General features: G+C 44.8%; 1 long non-coding RNA gene across 1 annotated transcript; it reads left to right on the top strand.

Annotated features, from left to right (window-relative positions):
* The first annotated feature begins 2,984 nt into the window (after positions 1-2,984).
* Positions 2,985-9,749, top strand: LOC115094614. The gene is made up of 2 exons (XR_003857593.1): positions 2,985-3,281; positions 8,714-9,749. It is a non-coding gene; the product is annotated as an uncharacterized LOC115094614 (long non-coding RNA).
* Positions 9,750-10,081: the final 332 nt, after the last annotated feature.

Below are 10,081 nucleotides of genomic sequence, written 5' to 3'. Positions count from 1 at the left end.
GTGGTCGAATGGGTAAATCAGGCCAGAGTTACACAATTACAGGTTATGGACTAGTACAGTGGTATTCAGCCTGCTCTTCGATCAATCTGATTTTCAGGGTGTGCCCAATAAATATTCATGAGATGTATCTCCATACAATAGAGGCTCTGCATGCAAGTATATCTCAGGTAGATTCATTGTGGATATTCTTTGGTTGTGAACTACTGCTTCAGCGGTTAGGGTGTTTCATTGCTCAGAAAGGTATCCTTGTAACAGTTCACTAAAGAAGTCAAAGCATTCTTTCCATTCTGGACTTCTCAGTATTTATTTTATTATTTATTATATACCAACATTTGATCTGAGATATCACATTGGTTTTACATTCAGGTACTGTAGGTATTTCTCTATCCCCAGAGGGCTTACCATCTAAGTACCATCTAAGTTACCACTGCAATTTCCCCCAACTAAAGCCACACGCCTTACCTCGACGAAAGATCGAGCCTTCTCGATAGCAGGCCCAGATATCTGGAATAACATCCCTGCAGACCTCAGATTGGAACCCTGCCTATTAACATTTAGGAAAAAACTCAAGACATGGCTCTTCAGCCAAGCCTTCTCTGAACCCCCTGACATTCACTAGTTTGCCCTTACTCTATACCTGAATGATAGCCTTATTTTCTGCCTGTACGATAGACCCTGATACTCCTAAGCACTTTATGCACTATCTTAACAATGGTATCATATTTATAATTGCTGCCGGCTCTAACCTATCTTTCCAGCTGATTAAGCTCCCAAGTTCTTACTCCCTGTTGAATGTAACTTTGCCTCTTCCACACCTTTGTTGATTTAAGTTAGTTGGCACTACGGTTGTTTACCCTGTTGTAAACTGGGTAAACCTGTTTACCCTGTTTACCCTGATGTAAACTGATCTGGTATAGAAAAGTGTTAAATAAATAAAGTTTTGTACCTGAGACAATGGAGGGTAAAGTGAATTGCCCAAGGTCACAAGGAGCAACAGTGGGATTTGAACACTGGTCTCCTGGTTCATATGCCACTGCTTTAACCACTAGGCTATTCCTCCTCTCTATAGTTGTACTGCCTCCCAGTATTTGTACTGCCTCTTCATTTTATTCTGTGCAGAATTTCAGAAGCAAGATTCTAAACGTTTACCCAGAATGTTATGCAACCCCCTTTCAGGGCACATAAAGTGAGAGCAACTGATCCTGTTCATGTATTATAAGCTGTAAAGGAAAGTTCCAGGGAATTAAATCTTTTTTTCTCTGTTCATTGTACTGTAAACTATATTCTTGGTTATAATATTAAATTCTATAAATAAAACTTAAAAAAAGAAAAAACAATATCCCCGAGTTTATGAAGTAGCAATTTGGGGTTAAGTCATTGCAATAAATTACATTTTTTATTCCCATTTCAGTAAGACTATATACATGACAAGACTGCTTGCAAACCTTTGCACTTTGTTAACAGCTTTCTTTCTGCCTTGTAAGACTGTTAAAAAACTTTTACCAATGCAGCAAGGGAGGCCAAGTCAGGGACATCATTTTCCTTTTTTGTGTAAATCATGGCATATGCAGTGGAGGCTGAAAACATTCTCCATAGATAGAATAAAATCAGGATCCAAAAAAATAAGCTAAAAATCCAAATCTTCCCTCAGCGTCTGAATATCAAATTGTCTAATTCAAGTATTGCATCTCTAGTGAGGTTGTTTCATAGCGTTAAGGAAATGGCCATACTTCACATCCTCTTCAGGCACATGGCCGTAGAGAGAGGGAATGCACAACAGTTCCTCACTGGCAGAATGCAAAGGTCTAAAAGGAGTATTACCTAGTTAACCTATCTCTCAGGTAAGGCAATGACCTAGCTGAATGCCCCTAGAGGCCAAAGTTAAAATTTTAAATTCTAGCCAAACATGCACAAAGAGCCAAAGTAACTCCTTCAGAATAGGAGTGATTCTGTTTCTTCCCTCAGCTCCTCCAAGCAGAGCACTAACCACCAACTGGAGGTTATAAAGTAACTTTACACGAAGCTCCCACGTAACAGGCGTTGCAGTAATCAAGCTGAGATAGAACCAAGGGGGTCGCCCATTAATAAGAGATCATTAATGCGATCGGCTGGCTCAGAGCTTCATGCAACAGTTTATGCTGCTCTTAGAGGACTCATTCGGGGGGGGGGGGGGGATTAGTCCCTTTCCTACTTTCCTGAATCTTGTGCCTCGGTCATTAAGCGAATGATTCAACAGCTGCCGTGCACTCATGAGCTTACGGAAAGGTCTGAGCACAGGAAAGGCCGGACAGGCCCTTTGGCAGGACCTTTTAACTGGTGCCTGTTGTAGGCCTGCGAGAACCCACTCTCGCAGGCCAGCAATATCCACATGGAAGACAATATTATCCAAAGCAATTTGCATGGGTGAAAAGCTCTTTCTGCAGATGAATTGACTTTCTGATAATTGTCCTCCCTCCTGTTGGCTGAAAGCCCGCACGGTGTTCCTCAAAGAACATATTTCTTCTCCGCATTTGGCGAGGTGATCCCAGGGAGGGGGGGGGGGGTTGGTATTTTGAGCAGAAATGGAAAGCAACTCAGTAAACTTTTGTTTTTTATTCTTCCCAAGTCTGCATGAATTATTTTCTGCAAAAAGTTCTACCCTCACAAAAAGCAGGTGCAGAGTCCACTGGTAAAAAGCACTCAAGGAATTTGTCTGCAAACTGGCCCCATGAAACATCCAGATTTTCTTATTCTTTTTTTTGTGTTTGTTTTTTAACTGTTTTCTTCGGGGTTCTGCATCTCCTTATACTTGACATAGCACATTTACATTTGAGTCACACAGTCACAGAATAATGCCACTAAAGTATATTGAGTTTTCATGTTCTGCATACCGTGCGCTGCTTCACAACGTGGGCCCGGTGACGTGCTGAATGCCTTTAAGCCTGGAGCTGCTAAATATAGTCTGTTATACCAAAACGTCACTTGCAATCTATCTCACTAGCAAAAATGTCAGTTGCAAGTCGCCGGCCCAGCAGCAGGAGCAGACTCGCAATTTCAGGGTGCTCATAAAATGATTGCCTTCGTGTTTACTGAGTCAGTTCTTAAAGCTAATCTTCTGTGCCGCAGTTACAAATGAAAAGTGGCTGGTTTATAAAGTGAATCTCGGACTTTGCATTTTAAAATCAAAGCATGAGGAACTGTAAGGACTTCAAGAGAAGATCTGAGAGTCTTGGTGATGCTGCAGTGTGAAGAGTGCAAGAGCTGCTTTCATTCATTTCGGCTAATCTGACTGTGTCACAAAGGTAAGGCTGGGCTAGTCTTGGTATTACTCCACTGCAAGGGTAGACAACTCCAGTCCTCGACTGCCGCCAGCCAGTCAGGAATCAGGATATCTGCCCCAAATGTCCTTGAGGTGCATCGGCATGCAAACTGCCTCCAAGACATGCAAATGCAACTCATGCCTATTCGTTATTTTTTTTTTATTATTTATTATTTTTATATACCTACATTCGATCTCAATTGAGATATCACACCAGGTTACATTCAGGTACCGTAGGTATTTTTCTATCCCCAGAGGGCTTACAATCTAAGTTTTGTACCTGAGGCAATGGAGGGTAAAGTGACTTGCCCAAGCAGGACTCGAACCCTGGTCTCCTGGCTCATAGTGCACTGCTCTAACCACTAGGCTATTCCTCCTAAAACCCGACTGACCGGTGGCGCTCCAGGACCGAAATCGCCTACCCCTGCTCCATGGAATGCATGGAGAGGTAGTCCTGCTGGCATATCTGGGCTACTTGGTTTACCCAGTTTGCCCATCAGTGCCTACCTACTGTGCTATTATAGGTCTTATTCCCACCCTCTCACCATCAAGTCCTTTCATGCCTATCTTTTGGCTCTGCAGCCCCAGCTAGTACAGAATAGGGTAGTATTTTTAATCTATATACTGGAGATATATAATATATAAAAATATGTTTAGCCTGATGTCTGTCTGTTGGCAAACTGGTGGTGTGCACATACGCTCACCAGCACACATACGCACCCCATCAGCCACTAACCACTGGATTACCACATTAAAAATAAATAAAATCCTGGTCCTAGTTCCAGCCCCACCCATGAACCCACTTCAGTGATGCACCCCCAGCCCCAGAACCCTCCACCCCCATGATATCTTCCCATCTCAGTCCTTACAAAACTCTGGATCTGCAAGGCTTTATGGGGCAGAGGCCATCTCTCGTCGCTCTTGCCCCTCCTCTGGTTTAGCAGAGCGGCTGCTGGTCAGTCCAAGGGCTGGCACCAATATGTTATGTGGCAGAATATGGGGTGAGTGTACACGGCTCAGCCTGGGAACTGGGACTGAGCTGGGGTTGAGATTGGGCATGGGGGCTGAGTGTGCTAGGGTACAGCTGGGAAAGGGGGGGTTCAGAGCATGCTGGTATATAGATGAGGATGTGAGGTGGAGTATGCTCAAGTTTTGAGAAGGGTCTGTGTGTAGGGGATGATTTGGGAAGGGGGATTAGGCTGGTAAAAAGGAGTCGTGGCATTGGGCAGGAGCAGGATGTGCTGGACTCAGGCTGGGGAAGGAGAAGGGAGTGCTGGGGTCAGGTTGGGGTCAGGCTAGTGCAGGGGATCAATGTGTGCTGGTCCAAGGAGTGGAGTATCAGAGTGTGCTAGGTCTGGGCTGGGGAACAGAGGTGAGCAGTGTGTTGGGTTATGTTGGGGAAGGTGGTCAGGAATATGCTGGGGCCAGGGTGGGCCGGGGACAAGAAAGTGCTGGGATCAGGATGGGGCAGAGGATTAGGGTATGATGAGGTTGAGCTGTGGAGGGGTTACGCTGAGGTCAAGCTAAGGAGAGGAAAGGAAGTGCTGTGAAAGGATTAAGGAGGGGGAGCAGGACAGTAAATAGGACCCACTGAGGATTTTTAACAAATTTCAGCTAGTCTATTACATCTACAGATTTTGGAGGCAATTTTCAAACTTCACACTGGGACAGTCAACATGCAATTTTTACCTGTGAATTTTGCATCAGTTTTCGAAGCAAAAATATGCATGTTCATTCCCCTTGAAACTTGCCGGGGGTACAGAGTGCCCGTGGACATTTATACCTGCTTTTCCTGTGGGTAATTTTTTTCACTGAAAATAATGTGCAGAGATTTGAAAATGTCATCTGCGTGGATTGCTTTCCTCCCCCAAACCTATTCACACACCCAGGAATACCTTGCCAATTTTTGGATAGCCAGTTAATGCGCTTGCACTTGACTACATAAATCTCTTTTAAAACTGCCCTCTTTTTTAAGACCTCTTGGGCCACATTTGGGAATAATTTTATGACTTCTACTATCCACTCTGTCATCACCTACCACTTAGACTATTGCAATCTGCTCTTCACAGGTCTCCAGATGAGCGAGCTCTCTCCACTACAATCCATCCAAAATTCAGTTGCACAATTTAGATTTCACCAAAATCTCTACACCCATAAAACCCCTCTTCTCAGGTCACTACATAGGCTCCCTCTGTGTTACTGCATACAGTTCAAACTCCTTTTACCTACAAGAACCTTCACTCTGAAGGTCCTCACTACCTTTTATCTCTCAATACTAGGGTTTCCAACTGTCCAGATTTTCTCTGGTCAGTACGGATATTTCAGGAGATGTCCAGAAGCCAGAAGGAGGACTAAAATGGCAGGAAAATGTCTGGATTTTAGCCATTCAATCTAGCTGCAGTCCACCCAGCCTGAAAACCTCCTCGTGCCCAGTTACATGAACGCCATCCCTACTACCAACATTGGCACAGTGCCTCTTCTGTAACTCCTGTGACACGCGGATCAAATGTCAGCTGTTTGAACTGTGGGGGCCTCCGTAACCCGTGCACAAACAGATGATGTTTGACCTATGTGCCAGGCTCAACAGAAGAGATGCCGTGCAAACCTTGGCAGTAGGGGAGGGTGCCATTGAGAAGCCCTGACCTGAGTCCACTGGCAGAGTGGCGACATCCGGCAGGCCAAGAGTGGAGCCCATTCTGCTCGCAGCAGAAGATGACAGAGGCCCAGCAGGCTGCAAATGGAGCTCATCTCACTTGCAACTGAGGAACGGCGATATTGGTAGGTCGCAAGTGGACCCAATCCTGCTCTAAGTTGAAAAGCAGCGATATGCAGCAGGCCGCAAGCAGAGCCCATCTCACTCAGAGCAGAAGACATGGAAGAGAGAGGCTGAATAGCCGCAGGCAAAGCCTATCCCACCTGCAGCTGAAGAGAGAGAGGCCCGGAGACCACACATGAGCTTATGTGTTATGTGATTGAGAGAGGAAGGATATATGTGTGTGTGTGTGTGTGTGTGTATGGGAATGAGGGTGTGTGTATCTTGAGTAAGAGATTGGGAGCCTCTGTATGTGTGTATGGGAGTGAAGGTATGTATGTGTGTGTATATATAACAGATTGGGGACCTGTGTGTGTGTTTGTGTGGATAGGAGCGAGGGTGTGTATGTGTGTGTTTGTATATGTGAGTAAGATATTTGGAGCCTTCATGTGTATATGGGAGTGCGTGTGTGTGTGTATGTGAGTAAGAGACTGAGAGCATGTGTGTGTGTAAGTATGGGAGTGAGGGTGTGTATTTGTGTGTGAAAGAGGGAGCCTGTGTGAAGAGTGAAATGGAGGGAACCTGTGAGCAGAGATGTATGAGAATGTGTGAAACAGAGACAGGGAGCTTGTGAGAAGGGTGTGTGTGCGAGAGAGAGTCTTTGTGAGGGTGTGTCTGTGTGTGTGCAAGAGTAAGGAAGCCTGTGTGAGGGAGAGAGGAACTCGAGATTGCTTGGGGGGAATGGAGGAGTGAACCTTTGAGGGGTGCCAAAGAAAGTATCCACCCTGGGTGCCAAACACTTTAGGAACGCCACTGGCAGTAGGAACGGTGTTCACTTCGTTGAAGGCACCAGCGTTGCAGTTTGGTCAAAAAAGCACCTGAGGAGCAGTGGGCCGGCAGGGAGCCCAATCCTTGCCAGTTCAAAATGATGCACCCCGGAACAGCAGGCTGGCAAGGAGCTCAAGCCATGCCAGCTGAAGAAGATGCATCTCATGAGTAGAGAACCAGCAGGGAGTCCACCTTTGGCACAGGGTCAAAAGGGAAATGTTGCTGACCCTGACCAGGGGAATGTTTGGAGGAGGCACAGTTTGAAGGAAGGGAACAGCTGCAGGAGAGGATTTGAGGGTTGGATCATCTGATATAAATTTTAAAAAATGGACCAAGTTTTCCTAATGGTGGGGTTACTAAGTTACTAAGTAATCGTAATTTTCCTGACTGTTCTAATGGGATGTCGCTGATATTTTTATATTTGGGATCATTTGGTTGCACCTCATTTTGGAGTCGATTTTAAAATCCGTGTGTGCATAAGCGGGCGGCCCGCGTCTCGCCCGCGCAGGGGGAAATCTTATAACCTATGCATGGCGTCACATTCAGCCGGTCCCCAGTTCCCTCCCAGTCCGCTCCAATTAAGGAGCGGACTGGGAGGGAACTTTCCTATCCCTAACCCTACTCTTCCTATCTCTTCCCCTCTCCACCCCAGCCCCTAAATCTATCCTAGCTAACCCTTTTATTTATTTTTTTTTTGTTTGTGAACTTATTTCATGCCCTGAGTTGAAGTAAGTTGCGTGCGCCGGCCAGCTGCCAGTGCACAAGTCATTGGTACAGCGCGAAATGGCACTGGCCCACCCCACCCCCTGCCCCGCTCCTCCCGGCCCAGACCAGGCCGACCCCGTCCCGCCTTTTTGCAGGGTCCAGCACTTCTGTGCGTAGCAGGGGTTACACGCGTGGCTGGACCCATTCTAAAATGCGAGCGGCGCGTGCAAGGCTCAGCCACACGTGAAAACCCCAAAATTTACACGATTTGTTTTAAATTAGCTATTTGCTAACTTCATGGAGTGCCCCTTGGTCCTTCTATTATCTAAGAGAGTAAATAACCGATTTACATTAACTTGTTCAAGTCCTTTCATGATTTTGTAGACTTTTATCATATCCCCCTTCAGTCATCTCTTCTCCAAACTGAAGAACCCTAACTTCTTTAGCCTTTCCTCATAGGGCAGCCGTTCCATGCCCTTTATCATTTTGGTTGCTCTTCTCTGCACTTTCTCCAATGCAGCTATATGCTTTTTGATTTGCAGTGTCAGAATTGCACACAGTATTCAAGGTGCAGTCTCACATGGAGCGATACAGAGGCATTATGACATCCTCCGTTTTATTCTCCATTCCCTTCCTATTAATTTCTAATATTCTGTTTCCTTTTTTGATCGCCACAGCACACTGGTCCAACAAATTCAATGTACTATCCACTATGATGCCTAGATCTTTTTCCTGGCTAATAGTTCCTAATATGGAACCTAACATTGTGTAACTATAGCAAGGGTTATTTTTCCCTATATGCATCATTTTGCACTTGTCCATGTTAAATTTCATCTGCCATTTGGAAGTCCAATCTTCCAGTCTTGCAAGGTCCTCCTGCAATTAATCACAATCCGCTTGAGATTTAACTAGTCTGCATAATTTAGTGTCACCCGCAAATTTGATCACCTCACTAGTTTGATATTATTGCAACAAAGTAATTATAACTGTATTTCTAACTGAAACTTTGGAAGAGTAATTGTAATTGACATCATAATTGCTCTTAAATAATGCAATGCAGTCTGTGTTAGACTGTTTTGGTTTTTTTTTTTTCACTTTAGTAACCGGACATGTTTACTGCTTATTTTCAGGGTTTGAATATGGTTAAAGGCCTAAAAAAAGAATAAATCTCTAGGAATCCCATATGACAGAGCAGCATGCCAACACAATTCGAGTCTATCAAAGAAGACTCGAACTCTGGAAGCTGAAAAGCATACAATTGGTACCAAAAATGGAGTCTACAGCATACTGCCTTCTTTGCAACAGGATTCCATCTGTTGGTAAGAAATACAACATTAAACGCCATTATGACTGATAGCACCTGCATTTGATCTGAATGAAAAGAAAAAAAAACTGAGTAACGAGGATGCCCTTGAGCCGACCAATAGCAGATATTGGTTTGGCTGAAAACATTGAAGAGCAACTGAATAAAGACCTATTTAGTTTGGCACTTGAAGAAGTCACAGATATAAGCGATGCAGCACAGCTGTGCCTCTGACAGGTCACCGAGAGCTCTGAAGTGCAGGAGGAATTATGAGCCCTCACTTGAAGGTGCCAGGAAAGAATATGAGAAGTTTGGGCTAAACACGGAAAAGATGAGTTCCATTTGCCACTGCTGTGATGAAAGGAAAAAGGAGAAGCTTTCGGTGGCTTATGCAAAAGAAAAGGTGAGAGTGCCGTAGCCCGTTTCTATGACAACGTTCACCAGAGCTTGTGCTATGGACTTCTCAAGTCGGGCTCATTGCGCAATGCGACGGAAGAAGTGATCAAGATGGTGAACTTTTCCTGCTGCTTGTGTCCTTAACCATTACCAGTTTATGGGATACTTGGATGAAGATCCTGCTTCCTCAGATCAAGAACATTTTGTAAATGAAAGGATTCTGAGAGTCCACCAGGGATCGCCAAATGAGAACCAGAAATTTTTTGGGAAGCCCAAAGAGAGGCTTACAAAAATAAACTCAAGGTCCACGCCATGATTTGGTTCCAAAACAAGAGTAGAGTTTATTGTTACAGTCCAAACAGTAGAATTTCTGAAATCTTTTAAAAAATAATCTCTCAAAATACACTCCAACAGTAGCAAAAAAAAAAATTAAGAGTCACAGTCTCTAGGAGTAAGCGCGCCTTCCTTCAAAGTAGATATACATCAGTAGGTCACCTCTTCTGCAATGAGCCCCCCCATGGCTTAGGGTCCCTGCATCAGATAAGCACCCTTCAGTGAAATGCCTCTACTGTGGACTTCCCCCGTTGACAAGATTTCTCTTTTATTTTGGAGAAATCTGCCTACTAGGTGACATACCAGTGGTCTTGAATAATTTCAATCACCAAAACACTGCTTCTCTTCTTAGGATCCTGGACTAGGACCCTACACCTTTCTTTTCCTCTCCCAACCAGCCTCTCCATGCTGCTTCTCTTCTCACATCATCTCCTCTGGGGGAATTCCACCTCCTCCCAGCACTCAA

This window comes from Rhinatrema bivittatum, chromosome 6, assembly GCF_901001135.1.
Source record: "Rhinatrema bivittatum chromosome 6, aRhiBiv1.1, whole genome shotgun sequence".
Lineage (NCBI taxonomy): Eukaryota > Metazoa > Chordata > Amphibia > Gymnophiona > Rhinatrematidae > Rhinatrema > Rhinatrema bivittatum.
The sequence above is the reverse complement of the archived record's forward strand: the minus strand, read 5'-3'. Positions and strand labels throughout refer to the sequence as shown.